We start from the raw sequence: 21,246 nt of genomic DNA, 5'->3' as shown, positions 1-21,246 counted from the left end.
ATGAGTCTCCTCATAGTACAACTGCATGTATTATATAATTGATGCATTTACATTTTAAGTACAGCCTGAACCATTTTAACAGCAATTTGGACTCAAGAGAATTTATATGAAAAACAAATTTTTTTGGAAAAAAAAGAAAAAACACAGAAATCATGCTGAGATCTTCCCGATTTGTTCTTTCTCTCTGTAAATCTTTCAAAAAAAAAAAAACCTTCATGTTGGCCCATGTCTACCTGAATTCCTCCCTTCACTACAGAAAGAGCTGCTCAGGGATCTAGGAAACGGGGTTCCTCCCAAGGTCTGTCTGCAGCTGTGCTTTGCGGTTTTTAGCTCTTTCAGATTCCCAGTGCTGATCTGCTGGCTCCAAGTGTCAGCTACACTCAAACACTTAAAGATAAAAAGTGTGAGTTTCTTCTCAGTTCAGAAAACGTGTTATGTTATCTATAATGTGTCACCTGAAACACCTCAATCTTCATGACGTGGTATTTTAGTATCACCTGCTGGCGAATCCAAGCACCAGAATGGAGTGTAGGTAAGGCCAGATTGGGTCACAAAACTTGCCAGTTCACATGAGGCCCAGGCCTGGGGGACAGCTGGGCTCGCTATGTCTGTAGCCCCCACCAGCATGAACTGGAATTGGGGCTTAGCTGGGCCCAGCCAGGCTACAGCACCCACTGGCAAATGCCAAGGCGAGGCAGGCCATGCCTAACTGGGCCACCCAATCAGTACACGTGAGAACTGGGGGGGAGGGGCGAAGTCGGTAGAGGGTCTGCATGGGGTACCCATGCTGGACCACCACTCCCACTGGACAGCGTGAATTAGAGTTACAATACCTGTGGGCCTCATGTGAGCTGATTCAGGAAAAGCCAGGTTAGGTTGACTGCTCGTACTGGTGCATGCATAAGTCAGAGTGGGTATGGGTTGGTTGGGCTTTGCCACAGCATTAGCTGGCAGATGCTGGCATGAGGGTCAAAATCTGTCACGTTAAACTGCAGAACCACCTGGACAGTGCAGTATCTGAAAGTGGGCCCAGTAGGGAAAAAGTGGACAACTCACTCTTGGGTTACCACTCCCACTGGTGAACATGAGAACTAGGACTGAGGTCAGCATGGGTAGACAGAGTAGCACCTGCTGGCACATGTGTGGGCTAGAGAGAAGGGCTGGTTGGGTTGAACGAGGCTTCAATGCCTATTGACATGTATAAGAGCTGAATGGGTTGTGGGTCAGACTGGAACAATCTGCTGTACATACTGGCAAACATGGAAATGAAGGCGGAGGCAAGATTATTGCGGGTCACCCCGACTAGGCTGCAGCTCCCACTGGCTTGCATGAAGACCGTGTATTCAAATTCAGTATTGGCAAGCACACACAAGAATCAGGTCTGGAATCACCTCAGATGAGGTTTCTTTGGGGATCCTCCCAGCTGAATTGCTGGACTCACAGATGCAACCATGGAGAGAATTGCAGGTGCCATGGTCTGACCATGGAGTGCATGTGTCAGAGCTGGGCCTCCTCAGTGGCTGAGACGGAGCAGTGGACAGCATATCCAGGTGCACATGGAGGATATGGCAGTACACTGGAGTCTTCAGAGAACACCTGGTACCACAACAGGGGATGGAGGACAGAACAAATCGATCAACCACCATAGCCAAATGTTGGCAGTGAAAATCTGAGCAAACAGAGACTCTAAGGTAGACTATGTCAGCCAGCGGATTCTGGAGAGATTTCATCATGCTTGAAGTTACGAGATCAGCAGTAATTCGGAACTGTTGAATTATCAAAAGCTCAAGCGCAGGACCCTTGGAGCAGGCCCCACATGGGGACTCTGGGGTGGTGTCGGGTGGCTGTCCTCCATCCCCGGGTGTGGAGGAGTTTGGGAGCCTGGGTGTGTCGTCTCTCCTTGTTTCCCCTTTTCTCCCAGATGCAGGAAGGAAAAAAAGAGAATGTGGAAATGGTGATCTCACCCACCGTCCTGTGGCCCCTGACCCTTATCAACTATGTAAAAATATTTAAAAATAATACTTATTTTTTTGCGGGGCCCAGCGGCGTGGCCTAGCAGCTAAAGTCCTTGCCTTGAACGCACCGGGATCCCATATGAGCGCCGGTTCTAATCCCAGCAGCTCCACTTCCCATCCAGCTCCCTGCTTGTGGCCTGGGAAAGCAGTTGAGGATGGCCCAATGCTTTGGGACCCTGCACCCGTGTGGGAGACCCGGAAGAGGTTCCAGGTTCCCGGCTTCGGATCGGCGCACAGCGGCCCGTTGCGGCTCACTTGGGGAGTGAATCATCGGACGGAAGATCTTCCTCTCTGTCTCTCCTCCTCTCTGTATATCTGACTTTGTAATAAAATGAATAAATCTTAAAAAAAAAAAAAACTTATTTTTTTAAAAAAGAGATGATAAAGAATATAATGATGGATATCAGAAAAAAAAAATGGTACAAGAACACTGTCTCTCCAAGGAATGAAAAAGCCCATGCCTTTTCTTTTTAATACAGCCTCACTTGGCAAGTATGGAGAAACCTGCAGCTGCGGGGAACCCCAACACGTGACGCTTGCCATCTGGTGCACTCAAGGGATCCTCCAGGTAGCACGGAACACGTCACATTCTGCCCGCAGCAAAAACAACACTCAGAGAACAGATTTACCAAGGAAGAGGGAGAGGGGGAAACGCAAAGGGAACTGCTAGGTACAAGGAAGGGCTGGAAAGGAATCTAAGACCTCCACATGGAGAGTCCACACTGACACTTCACTGATGCAATGGCTCTGCCCTATGAAAGCGCACACGTGCATTTTCTAATAATCAGATCTGAATGCTTGTAAATTTATTTGCTTTCAAACAACTTTTCCTTCTTTAACTTCTAACTGGTCCTCATTAAGGTTTCTGGAAACTTCCAGATCTAAACTCACTTCCTCAAAATAAAAATTAGCCTATACCAATGCATTTTTTTGCCTTCCAATAAATCTCACTGCCCCTGCCTTGACATAAAATTCTCACAGACATACAAAAAGGGAGCCTGCACAAGTAAGACTTCCTTGCCCATTCTGGGAAATAATTTCAAAAGTAGAATTTTCCCAGGGAACAATAAATACCTAAAGTGGTATTTACTGCTCAGTTCTTCCTGCCTAGCATATGAGTCTTTCAGTTTGAGTAATTTTCAATTCTCTTCAAACTTACAACCTTGGTTGCTGCACTAACTAACCAAGGCCTCCTATCAGGTTCCGTTCACAAGACTGTTGGGGTCATGGATGAAGAAGGGTGGGGGGCAGTAACTCTCCTGCTTCTCAGAGTTCCCTACACCTGCAACCTACTTTTCAGACCCAGGACACAGACTCAGAAAACATTTCAACAGAACACAGTTTGGCTCATATGCTTACCTGCAGCTACACTGGCAGTGGTAACAGTTGCAAAGGGTAAAGCAGAGTTTTGAAAAGGGCTACCTGCACTTTCACAGGGCCAAGAGCTGGCAGGAGGACTGCGCATCAAAGGCTGTGAAAAGAGACTGGGTCCTCCTACTCAGTCGAAATTGGGCTCCCTGAGACCGTGGCAGATGGGTTCTAACTTGAACTTGAGACAAAAGCAAACAACTGCAGCTAAACAGCTTTCAGGACACGTTAATTTAGGATTATGAAGTCTCAACTTCTACCCAAAAAAATTCAAGAGAAAGGGCCCGGCGGCGTGGCCTAGCGGCTAAAGTCCTCGCCTTGAACGCCCCGGGATCCCATATGGGCGTCAGTTCTAATCCCGGCAGCTCCACTTCCCATCCAGCTCCCTGCCTGTGGCCTGGGGAAGCAGTCGAGGATGGTCCAATGCATTGGGACACTGCACCCACTTGGGAGACCTGGAAGAGGTTCCTGGTTCCCGGCTTCGGATTGACCTGCACCGGCCGTTGCGGCTCACTTGGGGAGTGAATCATCGGACGGAAGATCTTCCTGTCTCTCCTCCTCTCTGTATATCTGACTTTGTAATAAAATAAATAAATCTTTAAAAAAAAAAATTCAAGGGAAAGAAAATAAAAAGGTAAATTCTAAGGAGATAAGCAATGTCCAATATTCACAATCAGTGTCAACTACTCATTTTTGAAAATAGTCCCAGTATAGCATATAGCTTTGATTTGAACACGAATATGTTTCTGCTTGGAATATAGTTAAGTCTTCTGACATGACAGCTTTCCCAGTATCTTTAAAGTGATTTATAATACCTACACACTCCGTTATTTTCACAAAGAGCAATCAGCAGTGTATAATATTACTTGATATTAAAAATTGCAAACTACACTTATACTCAAAATTCAACCTTTTAAAAAACTCAGAGAGGAAAAAGGAGAGAAAGAGAGAAAATGTCTGTCTGCTGATTCACTCCCCATGTGCCCACAACGACCTGAGCTAAGCCGATCTGAAACCAGGGGCCAGGAACTTCTTCCAGGTCTCCCATGCAGGTGCAGGGTCCCAAGGGCCTTGGGCCGTCTTAGACTGCTTTCCCAGGCTACCGGTGCCCATATGGGATCCTGGTACATGCAAAGTGAGGATTTTGGCCACACTGGGCCCATTAACTTTTTTTTAAAATGGAGGTTTTTTTAATATCAGGTCAAAAGTTTCTGGTGTCAAAATTATGAGCAACTGGGTCTAGAGTGATGGCTAAGTGGCTAAATCCTCGCCTGGAAAAGCAGCAGAACACAGCCCAAAAGCACTGGGGCCCTTTACCCACATGGGAGACAGAAAGGACACTCCTGGCTCCTGGCTTTGGACTGGCTCAACTCCAGCCATTATACTGGGAGTGAACCAGCAGAAGAAAAATCATTCTGTCTCTCCTTCTCCGTATCGATCTGACTTTCCAATAAAATAAATTTTAAAAGAAAAAAAATGGGATTAGTAACATCACTGATAAGTAATATAAACAGTTTCATTTAAGGGCCACAGATTCAGACTGGCATCCTTAGAAATTTTAAGTTGGCTGAAGGAAAGTAGGAATTTCCCATTTCTGCTATGTCTTTGTCTTTATGATGACAAAAGATGTGTTTTTCTAAGATATTCCAGATAGTTTATTTAATCATATATTCTAAACAAGAAAACTTTTGCATCATGGCTCATTATGCTAGGATATAGGGCGCACAGCAAAGACCGTGCTGTGGTGTCTGCACTGTTACCAGCAGAATCAAAGAAGAGAAGCAAGAGACAAGACTTGAAAAGCCTCCGCTGAGGCTGCAGGAGGCAGCACGGGAGTGTCTTTCACCTTGGAGTTAGGCATATTTCCAAATAAATTTCAATCTCTTTGCAAGTTAAACAAACAGCACTGCTCATTTTCATTGCCATCCCACAAAATGGAGAAAAGGTTTTAAGCCAATCAAAACTATTTCAAAATAACCAACAACAAAAAGAATAGAAATGACAAATCTCTCAGGAAATACTCAACCAAAGCAGCAGTAACCCAAACATCAACTAATTACAGAGTAACTGCATATTACTTTAATTTTTTTAAAGCCTCAAGATGATTTTTAAAGCCTAACCTCTAGAGAGAGATAAAAACCATAACAAGTTAAGCAGTTGAGTCCTGGTACATCCCCCGAGAGCAAGAGGAGTACGCAACCCAAAGACACCAAGCTGAGCCAGGCCAGGCCAGGCCGGCAGAGGCACAAGCTGGCCTCATCCACCAACATCCCAACGGTGCAGCGGTCCCTTGTTTACTTCTGGAATCAGAACAAACTAACACCAGAGGGCCTCTGAAGCTTTCAGAGTCGAGCTTGTCCAGGGACAAGTCTAGAACCATTTAGAAGTCCGTTGTGACCTGGTTCCGACAGATTTTTTTTTCCCGTGACTGCCAAGATGGAGATATTTGTCTTCCCCACCGCCACATTACTCTTTCAAAAATCTATCTTAAGAATATTATTGACATTAAAAAGAAAATCAGGCCCGGCGGCGTGGCCTAGCAGCTAAAGTCCTCACCCTGAACACACCAGGATCCCATATGGGCACCGGTTCTAATCCCAGCGGCTCTACTTCCCATCCAGCTCCCTGCTTGTAGCCTGGGAAAGGAGTCAAGGATGGCCCAAAGCCTTGGGACCCTGCACCTGCATGGGAGACCTGGAGAAGGTTCCAGGCTCCTGGCTTCAGATTGGCGCAGCACACCGGCCATTGTGGTCACTTGGGGAGTGAATCATCGGACAGAAGATATTTCTTACTCTCCTCCTCTCTATATATATATCTGACTTTGCAATAAAAATAAATAAATCTTAAAAAAAAAAAGGATGGAGCCTGGCGCAATGGCTCAATAGGTTAATCCTCCTCATTCAAGTGCCAGAATCCCATATGGGCGCCAGTTCATGTCTCAACTACTCCACTTGCATCCCGCTCCCTGCTTGTGGGAAAGCAGCAGAGGACAGCCCAAAGCCTTGGGATTCTACACCCAACTGCAAGACCTAGAAGAGGATCCTGGCTCCAGATGGGCTCAGCTCCAGTCACTGTGGCCACTTGGGGAGCGAACCAGCGAACAGAAGATGCCTCTAACTCAACCTTTGAAAAAAAATGCTTGTTTCTTCCAACTCAGAAAAGTTGGTTAGCAGGTCTAGGCAGGAGTTCCCCAGAGACAGGGCACAGCACTGACAAACACTGTGCTTTCTGCTGTTACAGGGAAAGGGAGAACAAACACACAGACAGGGCTCAGGGCCAGCTGCTCCACTCTGATCCCGCTCCCTGTTAACGCACCTGGGAAGGAGGTAGATGATGGCCCACCCACAGGGAAGACGCGCATGAAGCTCCTGATTCCTGGCTTCAGCCCAGCCCTGGGCACTGCACCTATCTGGGGAATGAACTGCCTGTTGAAACGTCGTCACTGCGCTTCTCAAACAAATAAAGCTTTTTTTAAACTCGCTCCCCCTCACAGACAGTTTTAAACACACATATACATTGGGACCAGCACTGTGGCAAGCAGGTAAAGCCACTGCCTGTAATGCCAGCATATGAGCACTGGTTTGAGTACCTGCTGCTCCATTTCTGATCCAGCTCTCAGCTACTATGCACAGGAAAGCAACAGAACGGGGCCCAAGTGCCTGAACTCTTGGACCCATGTGTAAGACCCAAAAGGCAAATTGCGACACACACACACACACCACGATTTTGCAGTGCCCTAAACTACCAACTGTAAAATCCTGAACCTGCTAAACTTCTCTCTCTCCTCTGGATGATCACAAGCTGCAAGTGGCAAACACAGCATGATTCATAACCTCAACAAAAAATGGTGAATTAGTTCCCTAAGTGTGAAAATAAACGGCTTTGTAAAAGAATCTAAGCTGTCAAAGATTTAATCATCAGGGCTGGAGTTGTCGCAGTAACTAAAGCCTCTGCCTGCAATGCCGGCACCCCACAAAGGTGCTGGTTTGGGTTTTGGCTGATTCACTTCCAATCCAGCTCAGGTAATGTGTCTGGGAAGGCAGAAAAAGATGGCCCAGGTACTTGAGTCCTTGCACCCATGTGAGAGATGTGAAACACGCTATGGGTTCCAGCCTTCAGATTGGCCCAGTTGCAGCGACTGCAGCCATCTGGGGAGTGAACCAGTGGATGGAAGAGCTTTCTCTCTGTAGATCTGCTTTTCCAATAAAAATAACCTTTTGTTAAAGAAAAAGCTTCAGGGCCCGGCGGCGTGGCCTAACGGCTAAAGTCCTCGCCTTGAACGCCCCGGGATCCCATATGGGCGCCGGTTCTAATCCCGGCAGCTCCACTTCCCATCCAGCTCCCTGCTTGTGGCCTGAAAAAGCAGTCGAGGATGGCCCAAAGCTTTGGGACCCTGCACCCACATGGGAGACCCGGAAGAGTTTCCTGATTCCGGGCTTCAGACTGGCACAGCACTGGCCATTGTGGTCACTTGGGGAGTGAATCATCGGACGGAAGATCTTCCTGTCTCTCCTCCTCTCTGTATATCTGACTTTGCAAAAAAATAAATCTTTATTAAAAAAAAAGAAAAAGCTTCAATCACCAAGATACTATTAAACAAGTTAAATTTAACAACTTCAGTGGTCAGTTTTCACCTCACTACATTGACATGGTGGTTCAGGCTAGCCGGTTTCATATACCTATCAACAGTAACCGTTCCTGCATGTATCAAGTAAATCAAGAATCAAAAAGAAAAATAATGGGGTAGTGTAGTGACTTAGCAAGCTAATTCTCTGCCTGTAGCGCCAGCAACCCATATGAGCACCAGTTTGTGCTCCGGTTGCACCACTTCCATTCCAGCTCCCTGCTCATGGCCTAGGAAAGCAGAGGAAGATGGCTCAAGTTTGGGGATCCTGCAACCACTTGGGAGATGCAGAAGAAGCTCCTGGGTCCTGCTGGGCTCGGCTCTGACCATTGTAGCCATTTAGAGGGTAAACCAGTAGATGATAGATTTTTTTTTCTCTCTCCTTCTATAAAACTCACCTTTCAAATAAAATTTAAAAGGAAAAAATATATATCAAGCAAGAAATTTCGTATGTTACTCTAGCACCACAGCCTAAAATAAAAATCAGCTTCATCACAAGTCACTGAAGAATCATTCAAGTACCATTGATTACAAGTCTGAAATTATAAAGTGAAACTGAGGTACCTCAGAAACAGGGCGTTCTGGGAACACTACTTTCCTTCAGTTCTGAGAGGTTATGCGGTTAGGAAACTCCTGGAAAAGAAGAAACAACAATGATGAAGCGGAAGCATACTGTTCACATTTTAGGGAAACCTGAAAACTTATACACAGGGAAGCCGCTGTCAGCTCAGCCTCACAGGTTAGGGGGCGAAGCTGCCCACGGTGAGACCACTAAAGAAAGCTGCCTGGGATGCGCACACACACCCTCACAGACAGAACCTCCCTGCTTTCGCTCAATTATCTCCTATTGGGAGAGCTGTGAAAACCCAGCACTTAATTTTTAAGGAACTGTACATCATACATTGTACAATCAGCCGGCCTGATTTTCAAACATCTGGGTACATTTTTTGAAGGATCCTGTAACAAACAGCTAAATATTCTATTCATAAGTATCTTAACCATATGCTTGGTGATGCAAATATAATTGCACTGAAAATTTAACAAAAGTCATTTTTTTTTAAGATTAATTTTTATTTTTTATTACAAAGCCAGATATACAGAGAGGAGGAGAGACAGAGAGGAAGATCTTCCATCCGATGATTCACTCCCCAAGTGAGCCGCAACGGGCCGGTGTGCGCCGATCCGAAGCCAGGAACCAGGAACCTCTTCCGGGTCTCCCACGCGGGTGCAGTGTCCCAATCCATTGGGCCGTCCTCAACTGCTTTCTCAGGCCACAAGCAGGGAGCTGGATGGGAAGTAGAGCTGCCGGGATTAGAACCGGCGCCCATATGGGATCCCGGGGCGTTCAAGGCAAGGACTTTAGCCGCTAGGCCACGCCGCCGGGCCCAACCAGGTTCCCGGCTTCGGATCGGCGCGCATCGGCCCACTGTGGCTCACTTGGGGAGTGAATCATCCGACAGAAGATCTTCCTCTCTGTCTCTCCTCCTGTCTGTATATCTGGCTGTAATAAAATGAATAAATCTTTAAAAAAAAAAAAAGTCATTTTGTACAGCACTGATATCCCATTCCAGACATAATAGAGTGCAAGTTCAAGTCCCAGCTGCTCTGCTTCCATGCACCTGGGAGGGCAGCAGAGGGCACTCCCAAGGCCTGAATTCCTGCCACTTGACCGGGAGTAGAGAGGTTCTCCCTCCTAGTTTCAGCATGGCCTAGCCCTGGCCACTGAGGGGTGAGTCAGTAAATGAAGATCTCCCCAGCTCTCCCCTTTTGCTGTTCTGTCTTACAATCAATCTTCTCTTGCCTTCCCCACATCATCCCCTCCCCAGCCACCTCCTGAGATTTATTTATTTATCTATTTGAAAGTTGCAGGGCCCGGTTGCGTGGCCTAGCAGCTAAAGTTCTCACCTTGAACATCCCAGGGATCCCATATGGCCGCCAGTTCTAATCCCGGCAGCTCCACTTCCCATCCAGCTCCCTGCTTGTGGCCTGGGAAAGCAGTCGAGGACAGCCCAATGCTTTGGGATCCTGCATCCACGTGGGAGACCCGGAAAGAAGTTCCTGGCTCCTGGCTTCGAACTGGCGCAGCACAGGCCATTGTGGTCACTTGGGGAGTGAATCATCGGACGGAAGATATTCCTCTCTGTCTCTCCTCCTCTCTGTATATCTGACTTTGTAATAAAAATAAACAAATCTTAAAAAAAAAAAGTTGCAGAGATGGGCGCAGTGCTGTAACCTAGTGCCTAAAGTCCTCGCCTGGCATGCACCAGCATTCCATATGGACACTGGTTCTAATCCCGGCAACCCCATTTTGCATCCAGCTCCCTGCTTGTGGCCTGGGAAAGCAGTCGAGGACAGCCCAAAGCCTTGGGACCCTGCACCCGCATGAGAGACCCAGAAGAGCTCCTGGCTCCTGGCTTCAGATAGGCTCAGCTCTGATCATTGCAGCCACTTGGGGAGTGATTCATCTGACGGAAATCCTCCTCTCTGTACATTAGACTTTCCAATTTAAACAGATAAATAAATCTTTAAAAAAAAAACGGAAGTTAGAGATCTTCCATGTACTGGTTCAATCTCCAAATGGCCACAGAGCTGGGAGTGGGCCAGGCCAAGGGCAGGAGCTTGGTCTCTTTGAGGGGCAGAGACCCAGGCACTCAGGTCATCCTCCACTGCCTTCCCAAGACCATCAGCAGGGGCTGGATGGGAAGTGCAAGACCCAAATCCAAATGGGCTAGTAGCATCAGCACAATGGCTTAATCACTTTATCGCAACAGGGGCTCCTTGAGGCTCCTTTTGTAAGTCATATACTAAACAGGCAGAACATTGCTAACCCAGAAATCTGAAAGTTTTTCATCAAATCATATTTTAGATTTTGTGGTTAGGGAATGTTTAACTCACAGTTTAGCACTCCAAAACCCCCAAAATCCCCCAAATTTGAAACACTTCTGATCCTAAGGCTGTTCAGGTGCAGCAGTAACTTTCCAATCTTGAACAAAGTTGTTCCACAATCCTGCCTATTCAAAGCAGTGGCAGGAATAGACACTGACAAAGCGGCTGCTGCACAAAGCAGAACTCTCAAGCCATCTAAACACAGCCACAGATGCCTCAGCCAACGAGGGTCTCGCTCAGTGCAAGCCCAAGTATACCAAGCACTTACTGAAACCTTTAATCATCTAGTTTTCTAGCCCACAAGCGTAAGCTTAAACAAAAAAAAAAAAAATCAGAATGGAAAAAGGAACTGTCAGAGTCCAACCAAATGACAATACTCAGAGTAACAGCAGGTTAATAGCAGAGTCGACGATCAACTGGGTCTCAAACACCTTTACTCAAGTGCTAGCCTGAGTAAATCCGTCTTCTAACGAAATCCATCTTTTGAAAGTCTCATCAATTTCCAAAGACAATTCCAAGGTGCCCTGAGCAGTGTCCATACAGCACCTGCTCCAAGCAATGGCAAAAGACAGAAGACTGCACGAACCTTCACTCTCCTCCCACACCCCTCCACAAGCCTTACCAAAGTATAAGAAAGTGAGTTCAATTAATGACCCACTTGCAGACACTATTCTAGGCACTGGCAAGAGGACAAAAATAACACATACTTCTGTTTTCACTAAAGTTACTTTTCTGTAGGAATAACTTTGATTCCAATACAAATTTAAATCACAGCTGCATTTTAATTAGTACTAACATCCTTTATAGCACATCATTTTATTACTGAAAAAGACACATAATTTTAAAGATCTCTTGGCCATAAGTTGCTGATTAAGGGTAAATCAGGTGGCACCTAATTACTGGAACATGGCAGAAAGAACTCAGAATGGGGACAAGTTTGGGCCCTAACCTTCCCACTTAATTGAATCACCCGAACCAAGTTATACTGATAGGCTTCAGCTCTTTAACATATTTTTAAAATAATATAAAAACTAATAATTTCAAAATACTGTTACAGTAGTCATATGATTCTCGGGTGAATAAACCAGTAATGTAGGTGAAATATTTGTGAACTGTATTTGCCACATAAAAGTAAACTGCTAAACATCAACAGGATACACCTTAATTGAGTAAATGTTATTAATTAATCACATTCAAAATACACTATTGAGAAGAAATAACAGGGCCATGCAGTGACTCACCTGGCTAATCCTCCACCTACAGTACTGGCATTCCATATGGGTGTTAGGTCGACTCACAGCTGCTCCATTCCTAGCTCCCTGCTTATGGTTTGGGAAAACAAGAGGATGGCCTTGAAACCCTGCACCTTTGTAGGAGACCCAGAAAAAGCCCCTGGCTCCAGACCAGCTCAGCTTCGAGCACTGTGACTATTTGGGGAATGAACCAGCAGATGAAAGGTCTTTCCCTCTTTCTCCATAAATATTTAAACATTAAAAATTTAGAAAGAGGGACCAGAACGGTACAGTGGCCCAGCGACTAAAGTCCTCACCTTGAACGCCCCGGGATCCCATATGGGCGCCGGTTCTAATCCCGGCAGCTCCACTTCCCATCCAGCTCCCTGCTTGTGGCCTGGGAAAGCAGCAGAAGATGGCACAAAGCCTTGGGACCCTGCTCCCATGTGGAAGACCCCGAAGAGCTCCTGGCTCCAGATCAGCACAGATTCGGACATTTTGGCCACATGAGCAGTGAATCAGCGGACAGAAGATCTTCCTCTCTGTCTCTCCTCCTCTCTCTATACATATATATCTGACTTTGCAATAAAAATAAATAAATCTTTTTTAAAAAATACAACGGGCCTGGTGCAGCAGCCTAGTGACTAAAGCTCTTGCCTTGCAGCTGCCAGGATCCCATATGGGCATGGGTTCATGTCCCCAGTTGCCCCACTTCCCATCCAGCTCCCTGTCTGTGGCCTGGAAAAGCAGCTGAGGATGACCCAAAACCTTGAGACCCTGCACCATGTGGGAGACCAGAAGAGGCTTCTAGCTCCTGGCTTCAGATTGGCTCAGCTCTGGCCACAGCGGCCATCTGGGAAGTGAACCAGTGAATGGAAGATCTTTCTCTCCTTTCTGTAAATCTGCCTTTCCAATAGAAAATAAGTAAATCTTTAAAAAAAAAGAAAGAAACAGAGCAAACTTTATGCTTTATGTTTAGTACTTAAATTCTCTACTAGGGAAATTACTAGCTAGAGAAACTCAATATCAATCATTAGTGACCACAAAGGCTTACTCTACTGAAAACCAAAAAGAAAGCTGTTTACCTAATTATATTGAACTATCAGGTAGGCAAGGAATAAGGGAAACTCAAGGAACAGGTTGGTGAAATTGTGCAACAAAGACACAAGCTTCTAAAAATAATCGGATTTATTGCACATAAATTACTCCGACGGAGGAAAGGACTGCCTAGCATTCTGCATAAAACCCCAATGGTGTCAGCAGACGATGGCCCTATTTGTATTAGAGTGGAATTTACAAAAGCAAATTCATGCCTCAGTTCACTTTAACCTATAGAAAGGAGGAATCTCAAACAGCAAAGAGGTGAGACAATCAGATAAGAACTAGTTACATCACAAAGCTAACCCCAAGGGAGCCACTGTGGCAAGAATGTAAGCAGCATTACCTGCTCACTTGATCATCCCCAGAAAAAGACCCATTTCCTTTGGCGATTACAGAGACAGACTTAGGACTTACAGACTACAAAGTCCCCTTCCTGGAGGTAAACAGTGAAAGGAATCTCACACCATCTCACTAAAAACACAAGTCCAAGTGCAGATTTAATCTCACCGGCCTGGCTTTTTAGGACTACCCATCAACAAACATTGCCTGCAGCACAGAGAACCAGAGGGGCTTCTGATTCAAAGAAAAAAAAAGAAATATTCAGAAGACAGCTCCATACCAAAAAGAAAAGCTGCATTCAACACTCCTAACAGGAGCTGGATGTTAGAAACCACTGGAAAGCAGACAACGCAACATCCTCTTTGCCTTTACTCATTTAACTAGAAGTTAACTCATTTACGATCAAGTATCATTCAAAAGAAGCCGATTTCTGAGCAACTATGACCATAGTTGAATAATTTGTTAACAAACGCCATGACAGACTTTACCAATAATTTAGGAAACAGCTTCCCTCAACACAAAGGTAAAAAAATTTTAACGTTTATTTTTATTGGAAAGTCAGATTTAGAGAAAGGAACGACAGAAAAATCTTCCATCCTCTGGTTCACTCCTTAAGTGGCAGCAATGGCCAGAACTGAACCGATCTGAAAGCAGGAGCCAGGAGCTTCTTCCAGGTCTTCCACGTGCGTGCAGAGTCCCAAGGCTTTGGGCCGTCCTCTACTGCTTTCCCAGGCCACAAGCAGGGAGCTGGATGGGAAGTGGAGCAGCTGGGACACAAACTAGCACCCATACGGGATCCCACTCATGCAAGGCCAGGACTTTAGACACTAGACTACCACACTAGGCCCAACACAAAAGTTAGTAGAACATCCACCTTCCATTTACCTCTAAGATGTAACATTGTAAGCCAAACTCATCCCAGTGCCAGGGACAGGCAAGTGAAGAGGGGTTGGGGGCAGTGGGTACTGGTGATAAGCAGAACCAATTAGCCTGAGCAGAGTTACAGTGCAGATCAGTGGGAAGGACACCACCCGCCTGGCTCCTGGCCCTGCCCAGGTCCTTCACCTCTTGCAGCACCTCAGTATCCTCGGCTCTGATGAGCCTCTCTCCCAAGGCCTGGAGAGTACCTGCACATCACAAAAGGTCTACTTTGGACATTAGTACCAAGAAAGAGCTCTATGAACTGCAGTTTTTATATTAAATAAATTCAACCTGACCTTTTGGACTCCTCTTCTGCTTCAAATAACTCTCACCCTGTAATTCTAACCTGGCACACGTTAGAGTTCAATAAATAGTAGCAAATATTACTATCCAGCAAATTCACTTATCCTGCTCTCGGTCACATAAACATCTATAAATATAAACCTTTAGCAGCATACAACTTGTAAAAATTTTTAAATGGGAACACAGAACATGCTGACTAAAGCCAACCCACTCACTGGGCACCCAGTCCAACAGCTACATCAAATTTAGAGGCACTCTAATGAGGGGGTAGTCCTCAGCCATCGTTTTATACTCTGGGAAACATGATAAAAAAGCTTCTATCATATTATCATAAAATGGCCAGTTTTATTTCCATTGCTGCTACATACCCATGAAGTCACCACAATTCTTTCCCAAAATTAAATTTCAGATTACACTAGATTAGTAATAATCTAATAATTTAATTTAATAATTAGTAATATTAAATTTCAGATTTAATATTTTAAATATATATGTATCAGTTTATATAATTATAAATTTTATATATATATATAATTATCGTTTCTACTAATCTAGAAACATAAATCATTTTTTTACATGAGCCTTATTCAGCATTATTTTTTGAAGTTGAGAACATTAAGTTGTCAACAATATCCAGGCCATTCATCAGGTGGTATCTGATAACCAAATGTATATATTATTAATCCTATTATCACCTTATTAGGTAAGAACAAAGGATTTGGTTAGCATTACATCAGTTTTGCAATACATGCCTTATAGATAAGCACCCACATGCAAAATTCACTAAAGAGGTTTTTTTTTTTTTTTCTTTTTTTTTTTTTAAGCAAACAGCTCTGGAGTCAAAGCAAAATTGGAAATTTAAACCAACCAAGTTCTTGGATCCCAAAGATACCTTGTAGGCCTGTCACAGCTTAAAAATTAATGGTAATAAATATGCATGTTGAGGCATTTTATATGTTTACGTTGCAATTTTCTTTGAAATGTATCAAAACACATTTTAAAATGAGACAGACATATGGGACATGACGAAACCAGTACAACAAGATGTGAATGGCACAAAGTAAATGGCAGTTACAGAGGTGTGCACTAAGATGTCTTCAAACTCCGTTACACGTTTGAAATATTGAGGCAAGGCACCATGGCAACTAACAGGTCTTCTCATAGTTCACTCTCTAATTTGCAATTTGTATTTTTTGGAGCAGTATAAACACTGTCGCTGGATTTTGGTGAAGGGTTATATTTAAAGAAATGCTCAACAGAAAACTACACCACCAGCATTTCAACCGCAAACATCTCTACCAGAAGTTAATTTAAAACAACCTGGTTTGGGTCTAGAGTGAAACCAAGCCGACCTACAATTCCCTGAGCATGCTGGATGGCTCAGAAAATCCCTTTCTAAAAAAGAAAGCAAGCTATCCTGAAAGCGCTCCTTTGAGGGAAGGAATTCACATTCCCCCCCCCCCCCCCCCCGCAGCAGCCTATGTCATCATGTGTAACTTCAAATGAGATGGTCTCACTCAGATAAACAAGCTCTCTGAACCGGGTTAGGAAATTCCACAAAATGATGCCTTTTTCACGAAAGCTGCATCTTTATGCTGATGAATCTAACTTTCACTGTATTCAGTAAAAGGCTGTCCAAGAAAAACACCCCATATGCTGAGCCACACTGGGTGGCACCTAGGTCAAATGCCTGCCCTGTGTCCCCCAGGAGGAGACAGCACTGAGGAGCAGAGCCGTCTGAACCCAGTATTTAAGGATTACACCCAGAGGGCTCAGCACAGTAGTCCTCACCTTGCATGCACTGGGATCCCAAATGGGCACCGCTTCTAATCCCAGCAGCCTCACTTTCCCAACCAGCTCCCTGCTTGTGGCCTGAGAAAGCAGTCAAGGATGGCCCAAAGCCTTAGGACCCTGCACTCACGTAGGAAACCTGGAAGAGGCTCCTGGATCCTGGCCATTGCGGCCACATGGGGAGTGAATCAGCAGACAAAAGATCTTCCTCTGTCTCTCCTCCTCCTCCTCCTCTCTCTCTCTCTCTCTCTCTCTCTCTCTCTCTCTCTCTATATATATATATATATCTAATTTTCCAATAAAAATAAAATATATTTTAAAAAAATCTGTGTATAGACGGGCTCTCTGGCTGAATCTTAAGAGGTAACAATTTATTCTAAAGAAACTACTTACGGTAATAATTCTAAATACTTGGAAGTTTCACCTTTTAGCCTAATGGCAAGCACTGAGCATGTTTTAAAGATAAATTTTGTGTACTTTCCTAGATAACCAACTTTTCCCCCTAGATTAATTTTATTCCTCTTTATCTCCCAAGTTGCAATAACTATAAACTTGTCACATTTCTGCTGTATGCCTGATCAGGTTCCAGTGTAAACCCACACAACTGAATAATAATATTACAAGTTAAAAACCTAGAAACTGTTCGTGACCAGAAATGTGAACATCACCTTAACAATGGCAGTTACCTATAACACTTCTGGGAAAGAGCTCCTTAAAATATGAACGTTTAGGGCCCGGCAGCGTGGCCTAGCGGCGCCGGTTCTAATCCCAGCAGCTCCACTTCCCATCCAGCTCCCTGCTTGTGGCCTGGAAAAGCAGTTGAGGACGGCCCAATGCATTGGGACACTGCACCCGCGTGGGAGACCCGGAAGAGGTTCCAGGTTCCCGGCTTCAGATAGGCGCGCATCGCCCGTTGCGGCTCACTTGGGGAGTGAATCATCGGACGGAAGATCTTCCTCTCTGTCTCTCCTCCTCTGTGTATATCTGGCTGTAATAAAATGAATAAATCTTTAAAAAAAAAATGAACGTTTATTCTGTGATTTCATGCGAGTCACAAAAATTATTTTGTTACCAGTAATAGCTTGCTGTTTATAGGAATCAATGGAGAGCAATTCTGCAGCAGAAGATCCTGAAGTCAAACACCCTCAAGCAGTAATAATATATTTACACAACCACTGTAAAGAAACTTGCAAAGTTTTCATTATGAACTATTAACTGTAATTTAACTTTGTCACAAAGCTAACCTCTGTTAAAAGGGGCTCCTCCAAAGCAGAGCTAAGGAAATCTGTATTTGATGGCTTTTCAATTAGTCATTAACAACTCCAGAATTAAGACTTATGTACACAGAAAGCTAACTCAGCAGGGGGGGTTGGGTAGCGGGTGGTTTTTCCTTGCTGGGGAGCAATCTTGTCACCTGTTTGGAGACCTGTTTGGAGAAGCTTCCCCGCCCCACCCCGCAAAAACAGCCGTGATTTTTCTAAATGCAAACGTTAGGACAGATCGACCACTCAAAGCCGCCGATACCAGGACAGGACGTTTAACATTTGTTTCAGGATAATACAGTGTGGGGGAGGAGGAACAACATGAAATGGAGACTCTCTTAACTGTTCAGTTAATAATTGTCAACGCTGGGCAGGCACTGTGGCACTGGGGTTAAGCCAGCACTTGGCCTCCCATCATGGAGTGAGTACCTGCCTGCCCAGGAGCCCCGACTTGGCTCAAGCATGTGTGCCTGCCGCTCACGTGGGAGTCTGGCCCAACCAACTGTGGCAGGCTGTTGAGGGGTAAACCAGTAGATGGAAGAGTGTCTCTCCTTTGTTAAGTAAATATTTTTTTTAAAAAACTAGCTGAATTAAAAAAAAAGAAAAAGAAACTAAGCTGAATGACCAATACTATTCTATATTCACATATTTTCCATTACGAAAAAAAAAGTTTAAAAATCTGTTAGCTACTGCGATATTAAAAATCACTTGCCTGGAACCACAATGTATGACCTGGTAGCGGGAAACCTGCTCTGAACATGCTTACACAGTCACATGTTTTTAAAAAGTCAGATTTTAAACTAGAAACGATCTAAGCCTGTGTCAAAGTATTTTAGAAAAAAATATATGAAAAACACGCATTCTCCATTATTGGAACTTGAGTATAAAGGAAAACGTTTCATTTTGCTACGTAAAATTTACTATTTAAATACCAAGGCAGAGCAGGACCAGTCTCTAAACATCCACAGCTGTACTTCTTTAGGGAGACGTGCAGCTCCACGCCTAGGAACAGAATTAACAGAAATTCCGAATCCTTGACTAAAGCTCCCACCTGTCACTAGGAGCACCGAAACTGCTCCCCCTACACTCCAACTGTATTTTTAGTTTCCGCCGCAACAAGTAGCCATGTCATCTCCATTTGCTTAGCCGATTGCAGAAACCAACCAAACCCTACCCCGACTCTGTCCAGCATTCAAAACAAAAACACAAACACAACGGAAGCGTGACCCTAACAACTTCCCCACAGCCAGACGACCACTGGGAGGACGAAACGAAACACAAATCTTCCCCCTCCTCCCGAACAAGACGAAAACTTCGTCCTGAAGCCAAGACTGCAACACGCAGGAGCGACGGTGTCCAGCACAGTCGCGCACGGCCGGCCGACCGAGAGACAGCAACAAATTGCCAAGTTGCAGCGGATTTAAAAAACAAGTCCAAAGTTAGACGGACTCGCCCACTTCGGCCCACCGCCCCCTGCCCCCACAGCGTGGGAGGCTGACAAGGGACTCCGCCAGCAACTTGCCCAGGAACGGAATGACAAGGAGCAGCCGCGAGACGGCCGGGGACGCCGACAACACAGGCGGTCGGCCCCAGGGTCCCGGGGAGCCCCTCACCCAAAAACAACAACCACCACCAAAGTCCCCCGCACACGCCAGCCGTTCCAGACTCAGGGAAACTCGCAGGGGATAGGTAGGTCAATTTGCGTACCACTCAACCCACTAAATTATACCTTCATATCACGCCAAATGAATTATTGCAGGCGGTTTTTATTGGGACACGCTGTGGGTCTGGCGCTCCGATAAGCGCTTCACACGTCCCAGTTCGCACAACCTTCCCAGCCAGCCCCCTTTTTCCCCTAACCTGCCACACACAAAAGAGTTGAAGCGGCCGGCCCCAAAGGGACAGCGCCGGAGCTGGACACAGGTGCCCAACCCGGCACGCGCCAGAGCCCGGCTAGGGAGCCCCTCGGACGCTCCGGGACCTCGGACTCCGCCAGCACCCCCCTGGCCCAGGAATAACTTCAGCGTCCCCCGCGCGCCAGGCGGAGAGCGCCGAAGCACCTGTTTCCCAGTCCCAGCAAGAAAGAGGTGGCGGACGCCCGGAGGCGAGGGGCGCCCCAGGACCCGCCGCCCTCCTCGTCTCCAGGGGCAGGCCCGGCGGGCGGGGAGGCCAGGCCCGGCGGAGCAGGCTGGGGGGAGGAGGAGGCCGGGCGCGCGGCCCGCCGAGGCCTAGGCCCCACCCGCCGCCCACCGCCCCGCGGCCGCGGCGTCCGCGCGGGGGGCCCCGCCATGCCCGGCCGCCTCACCTGGCTGGCTGCCCCGAGCTTCGACCCCCGCCCCGGGATGGCGGTCCTGGGCGGCGGCGGTGGCGGCGGCGTTGAGCCGGGGGGGGGGGGGGGGAAGAAGGAGGAAGGAAGAAGGGAGACAAGGAAGGGACGGCAGGAGGGAAGAGGCGGAGTGGCTGCGGAGGAGGCGGGCGCCGCCGGGCCGGGGCGAGGAAGCGGGCGGGAGTGTGGCGAGGGGCCGGTCACAGGAACCGGGAAGCCGAGGGAGAAGCGACGGCGGCCGGCGCAAACGCTGAGAAGCCGCTCCGGCGCCCGCAGCCGGGCAGGAAGTGACGGGGGAGGGGCCGGCGCCCGCCCCCGGCCCCCGCCCGCCTCCAGGCCCGGCTCCACACCCCCAGCACGGGCGCCGCGGACCACAAGTCCCGGCGGGCAGTGCGACGGGGTCTGCGCCCACAAAGCACTCCAGCAGCCTGCAAGGCGGGGCCTGGGCCCGAGGCCTGCTGGGGATTGTAGTTCGGCTGCTTCCCCGAGCGGGACCGTGGGGAACGCGTGCCTGCTGTCCGCCAGCACTTCCTTGTTTCGTGTCAGAGTCTCGTCAGGGGCCGGTTCTATCTCTAATCCTCATGCCTCCGTTATGTGCGAAGCGCCACTCCGAGAGCTAACCACGGGACAAACACTCCTACCCTCTTGGAGATTACGTTCTAGTGTGGATGAAATACACGAATTAATTCCATAACTTTGGGGCCTGCGCTCTGAGCTGACTCCTGGATATAGGAGCTCTAGTTGGAAGACCCGTCCCCATCCACCTCCTTGTCATCAAGCCTGGGAAAGCAGTGGAAGATGGCCCCAGGTGCTGCGGCCCCTGCACCCATCTAGGGGACCTGGAAGACGTTCCTGGCTGCTGCCTGCGGACTGTCCCAGCTGCAGCCACCGCGGCCATTGCGGAGTGAACCAGCAGAAGGAAGAGTTTCTCTCTCTCTCTCTCCCTCTCCCCCTTTCCCTACCTCTCCCTCCCCTGTCCCCATCCCATCCCCATCTCTGTAACTCTTCCAATCTAAAAAGAAAATCTCCAGTCCAGCTTTCTTTTCTGTTTCCATACACTGACAGAGCCTCCTATTGA

The 21,246-nt window shown here is 46.9% G+C and overlaps 1 protein-coding gene across 5 annotated transcripts in view; it reads right to left on the bottom strand.

Annotated features, from left to right (window-relative positions):
- The window catches only part of STAU1 (staufen double-stranded RNA binding protein 1), a 47,471-nt gene extending 26,993 nt beyond the window's left edge, over window positions 1-20,478 (bottom strand). For 2 of the 5 annotated variants that reach the window (XM_058679297.1, XM_058679300.1), the window contains exons 1-2: window positions 20,148-20,473; window positions 8,572-8,640 (exon numbers count right to left, since the gene is read on the bottom strand). The gene's annotated coding sequence lies outside the window, so the exon portion shown is untranslated. Of the gene's footprint in view, window positions 1-8,571; window positions 8,641-12,134; window positions 12,199-19,571; window positions 19,596-20,147 lie in introns of those variants that run through there. The other 3 variants (XM_058679301.1, XM_058679299.1, XM_058679298.1) reach the window with 3 other exon arrangements.
- Window positions 20,479-21,246: the final 768 nt, after the last annotated feature.

This window comes from Ochotona princeps, chromosome 22, assembly GCF_030435755.1.
Source record: "Ochotona princeps isolate mOchPri1 chromosome 22, mOchPri1.hap1, whole genome shotgun sequence".
Taxonomy (NCBI): domain Eukaryota; kingdom Metazoa; phylum Chordata; class Mammalia; order Lagomorpha; family Ochotonidae; genus Ochotona; species Ochotona princeps.
Note: the sequence above shows the minus strand (reverse complement) of the source record. Positions and strands in the feature narration are given on the sequence as shown.